The sequence below is a fragment of the Salvia splendens genome, chromosome 12, assembly GCF_004379255.2.
Source record: "Salvia splendens isolate huo1 chromosome 12, SspV2, whole genome shotgun sequence".
In the NCBI taxonomy this organism is placed as follows: domain Eukaryota; kingdom Viridiplantae; phylum Streptophyta; class Magnoliopsida; order Lamiales; family Lamiaceae; genus Salvia; species Salvia splendens.
The window spans coordinates 8,344,165-8,349,506 of record NC_056043.1 but is presented as its reverse complement, the minus strand read 5'-3'; the positions used below and the strand labels follow the sequence as shown (position 1 = coordinate 8,349,506).

General features: G+C 38.1%; 1 non-coding gene across 1 annotated transcript; it reads right to left on the bottom strand.

Moving 5' to 3' along the window:
* Window positions 1-1,860: 1,860 nt before the first annotated feature.
* LOC121759829 lies at window positions 1,861-2,055 on the bottom strand. Its single transcript, XR_006041767.1, has one exon. It is a non-coding gene; the product is annotated as a U2 spliceosomal RNA (small nuclear RNA).
* Between the last annotated feature and the right edge of the window lie 3,287 nt (window positions 2,056-5,342).

The window sequence follows — 5,342 nt, the reverse complement described above, 5'->3', positions numbered from 1 at the left end:
TCGGCCATCAACTTCATCGCTAACAACCGACAGTATAAAATGGGGTACTATCTTGCCGTCGGCATCTATCCGAAGTGGCTAACCTTCATGAAGACGTTCAACGGGCCGGTGAACGAAAAAGAGGCTCTTTCATGAAATTAAATCATTAGGATTGAAGATTTGAGATGCATATAGTTGAAATAAATTGATAATAAGCAATAAGTAATGCATAGTCTATGAATATGACAAATATGAGATCAAAATTACGAATATGACAATATGAGATCAATATGAGAAGACAATACGGGAAGCTGGTCATTTTATAAAGTAAATATTTTCGCAAGTCAAAATTGCATAAGAGAAATGACCACAGCTACCATCATTGAATAAAGATTTTTCTATATAAAGGATAAAACCCACACAATAATCTTTCTAGAAAAGCAATTTTTTTTACCTTTCCGATCAAGCAAATAACCAGTGGTATATCGGCTCCTTAATGAAATGATGATGGTCCGTCCATTATTCTGAAAAATAAAGATATTGTAGAGGATTGAGAGGAGAAGAAGAGTGATGTTTGAAAATTAAAGATTTTGTAGAGGACTGAGGAGGCACGAGGTGATATTTTGGAAGAAAATATAAGAGATTGAAAAATAAAAATTTTGTATATTTGGATACCAGTAGAATTTCTTTAGAAATCACTTTGATAGTAGTACTAAGTAATGGAGTACTTTGTTATCTCGAGCTTTAGGTACTGATATCAATGGACTAATAAATTGGTTTTTAGTTTCTTTCTAATTCAATTTAAATATATTTTGATATGTTGTTATTCGTTTTATTTTTTTTAATCTATTTCTGTTTTGTATGTATAATTTTATCATGTGTGTTTAGTGTAGCAATATACTTTGCTATAAACTTTTTATTTCTAAACAATTTGATTTGTAGATTTCAGTATTGTGTGAATTATGCATGTGCAGTAATTTTTATACATGTTGTAATATGAATAGTAAAATGATATTTTACTATTGAATATTGCTATTTAATTCTCAATTTGATATTTTTTTAACTGGACTTCTCAATAGTTCATATTGAATATTGCTATTTAATTTCCAATTTAGTATTTTTGTAATTGGACTTCTCAATCGTTTGTTCTATGAAAAATTTAGCACTAAATGATGTTTTAATTTTTATACATGCTGTAAATATGAATAGTAAAATTATATATTTCCTCCCTTTTATGTTGTATTTATTGATATTTTCTATTTTTTTGGTTGTTAATTAGTTCATTTGTGGAAACAAGAGATGTTGTAAGAGGTTTAAATCTTATTTGATTTTTCTATAAATACCTATTATTTTGTTGGTATAGATTCACGTTTGTCTTAAATACATTTGATAAATACATTTGTGTCTTTTTTTAAGTGTTTATAGTTCCACTCATTTATATATCTATTGTTTTATTATAAGACTTGTGCATTACTTAAGTGTTTTTGTTTAATTTAATTCAATAATATTTAATTTACTCTTTCCGTTCTTGAAAAAATGTTCCATGCGATTTCGGCATGTCCACGATTTAAAGTTCCATTTTTTTTCCCATTCATAGTCCATAAATAAGTTCATCTCACATTTCAACTAAATCAATATATAAAAGTGATATCTATATTCTACTAACTCATTTTCATCTCTAATTTACAAAGTCAAAAAATTTATTGGAATTTGTGTCGAATCAAAATAGAACTTTAAATGACGCATGGAATGAATAGTATATATATACTCCGTGCATCGCACGGGTGGTCAACTAGTTAACAAAAAATCAAAGTCTATACTAAACATACAATTACATGAAATTAAAGAACATGAAAACACAAAATTTAAACTAAGAATTAGGTGGGGTGCGCCAGGCCGTGGTAGTAGTGCAACACCAAGGCGACGCTCAAGAGCCCCGGCAGCAAGCTCCACTACGGACTCTCCCCCTCAAAAAATAAATTTAATATCGTGTGAGCCGATGACTCACATATCAGATATTAAACTGATAAGAACAGATACTACACTTGATCTTAGCCAAAAGGCCGAGAAAGGTATGCTTAAACATTACAAATGATTCTTGTTTTATTGGAATGTATCAGCTTAATCCATTTTTTTTACGTTTCCGATGTGGGACAAATTACGAATAGTTTCAAACTGGCTACTTATGCTCTTCGAATAAAATCCTTGTTCCTAAAACAAGATCTGCAAAAATTTGAAAATTAAAAATGCAGGACTCCTTTCTCCAATGAAGTTTGTGTTGCTATGACATGTTGAGTTGTGGCTTACTATCTGTGTGAGGTGGTGCGTGTACCTATTATACTTGTGCTATGGCCATAACAATAGCAATAGCAATAGCAATAGCAATAGCAATAGCAATAGCTGAGCTGTATCTGTCACATTTTTAAGGTAAAATAGTCTATAATGAATAAATACACTGTATACACATTTTGTTCAATGGTGAAAAATGTAATCAGCCCAAAACCACAAAAGAATGTAAGGAACCTCTGCTTGTTTTATCGTAACCACCATCAACTATAATGTTTTGTAACTCTATTCTTATCTAATCATCATCAACTTTGTGATGAATGCTCTTCAAATTCAACAAGAGAAGGATCTTATTTCGCCTATAAATAAGTGTGTTTGTGCACTGGAAAAATTTCTTGTTTTTTAGAAGAAAAAAATCTGCACTTATTATATTCTTCAGCATTTCTCCACTTCTTCCTTATTTTTCAATCTAGTTAGCTACACAATGTACACATACACTTTATAAGTCTGGTCTACACAAAAATCGTATTTTGTAAAAAATTAGGTTAGAATTCCCCGAAGATCGAATAGAAGAAATCGATTCGTGGAGAAGTTGCTAAAGAATAAATCTCCGAACTTAGCAGGCATGTTTAGGATCTTGTACATAATAATTTCTTGGTTTTGTTTGCTAAGTGTTCATCTAGTATTAGCATTTCTCTCTCAATTCTAAAATCGATGAACTCTGCAATATTGATAAGACTCATTTCATGCATCGGTTTAAGGGTAAAATGTATGCTACTTGATCGGTTTATCGCGCAAAATAAGTGTTAAATGTGCAGAAATGCCACTTGACCAAGGCAGCTAGGCCGAACTGATCAAGCAAGTACAAAAGGTGATAAAAGGCCAAGAATCGGGGGAGTTGATCAAGGGGGAGTGATCAAGCAGTTAGGCGGGGACCGCTGGCTTCTAGAAGAAGAACACGTGAGGAAATGAGCTGGATATGGCGCACCATACTGTTATCAAGGACGACGTTCTAGAATGGGACACGTGCTAGCTTATGAGACGCAAGGACGGAGTTGAGTCAGGAATCTGTTACTCAAAAGTGTCGTCATTCTAGAAGAAAGGCACGTAGCAATCAGTGAGTCGCTCATTTTCAGCATGAGCGAATATTCCCTGTCAAGATCGTTATCCAGTTGGAGGTCGGATCGAGCTTATAAATAGAGGGTCGTACGAAACATCTCGAGGGCAATACAGACGAGGGGTAGTACACGCAGCAGAGGCGCGCAATGATGAAAAGTTGGAAGCTCGATTTGAGCAAATGGAAAAGAAGCTGCTAGAGGCAGTAGAAAAAGCCAGACCACCTCCACTACCTGCACCAAAAGAACCACAGTATGTGCCGCAGTCGTCACCACCAGAAGAGCATCCCTACTACTACTCCGAGTTCCCCTAGAGGCAGAGCCGCATGCCCAAGTAAATGTCGTTGGCCACTGGAACGCAAATGGCAACTGGATCCAGGGGAAGCAGAGAGATGCTCCATGGAGGGACCACCCCAATTTTCGATGGACAGATCAGAATCAAAGCCAACCACAACCACCCTCGACACAGCAGGTACAAACCTCTGATGGGCAGTCCAACTGGCCTGCTCGAATCCAGGAAAGGCCGAACACTGGAGGGAACAGAATGCAGGGAGGTCAGGCAGGATGGTCAAGTGGACCTCAAAGGAACTGGTCAAGTGGAGGACAGTCTAACTGGTCAAGCCAACAACAGGAAGGAGACTGGGGGGACCAGTATCAAACCCCTCAGTTTAGCAATCAAGGAAGGCAGTCAAACCATCAACTAGTGAATTATGTTCCGCAGTACCAAAGAGGAAACCAACAATGGAACTCACAGTATTTCCAAGGGAACCAGCAAAATCATTTCCCCCACAATCAGCCAGAACAGTATGGATCGACTGGCTACTACCAGCAAGGCCATGGAGGAGGCCGATTTAATCAGAGGTATAACATGCAGCAAAATGAAGGCCCAGGAGATGCGAACATCTCGCATCAGCCCCAAGATGCAATGCGAGAAATATAAGAGACTCAGAAAGAACAGAGGGTTGCACTCAAAATGCTTACAAAGCAGTTGTCCCAGGTAGCCATGTCATTGGGCAAGCTGAGAGGAAATGAAGGAAATCTTCCAGTCACAGTGCAGCAATCTACAGGACGAGAGAATGTCAGTACAATCTCTCTGAAATCGGAAACGGTTTGTCAAAGTTCATCTGCGAGTTTTCCAGCACCTAGATTCAATCATAACGGAAACTTTGAGTCTATCGCCCTTGATCAAGTCGTAAAAAAGGTAGAGTCTAGCACCCGTGAACAGGTTGCTGAGAAAGGGATGATGGTCGAAGCAGAAAGGGAGACCGGTGTAATCCACCCAGTGAGTTCCCACCAAAGAAGACCGACCCAGGGGTATTTACGCTCTCAATTTGCATCAGAAACGTCCAAATGAAGCAAGGAATGTGCGACTTAGAGGCTTCCATCAATATTATGTCGTATTCTATATACGAGAAGCTGGAAGATGCTAAGCTTGTCAAAACCGATATGGAGATACAGCTAGCAGACGGGTCTTGCATCTACCCCGAAGGAGTCCTGGAAGATGAACTTGTCAAGATAAACAAGTTCATGTACCCCGTCGACTTCTTCGTCATAAAGACGACAGAGTTAGGAGCGGAAGAGTCTGTTGACATCCTTTTGGGAAGGCCATTCTTATCCACAACCAGCACAGTCATCGACGTCCGCCAAGGGACGATGAAGCTGAGTTTTAATGGAGAACAGCTTACCTTCGAAATTGATAAAGCTGTGAGGAAGCCACGGGACAGCGAGAGCATTCAAACAGTAGACCCTATCAGCCCTCGGAAACAAAAGAATCCGGAAAAGAAATCCTTAAAAGAACCACCCTCTGGTTCCGCTGAAGGTGAACAGCTCAAGAGAGAGGTAGCGGAACGGTTTGATACGGCGATGACTGGAGAAATGGACAATCAGGCCATTAGAAGGGCAATTATGGAATTTTGCCAGCCGTCACAACCAGCCGGGTCAAGAGAGATTACCCAACTAAGA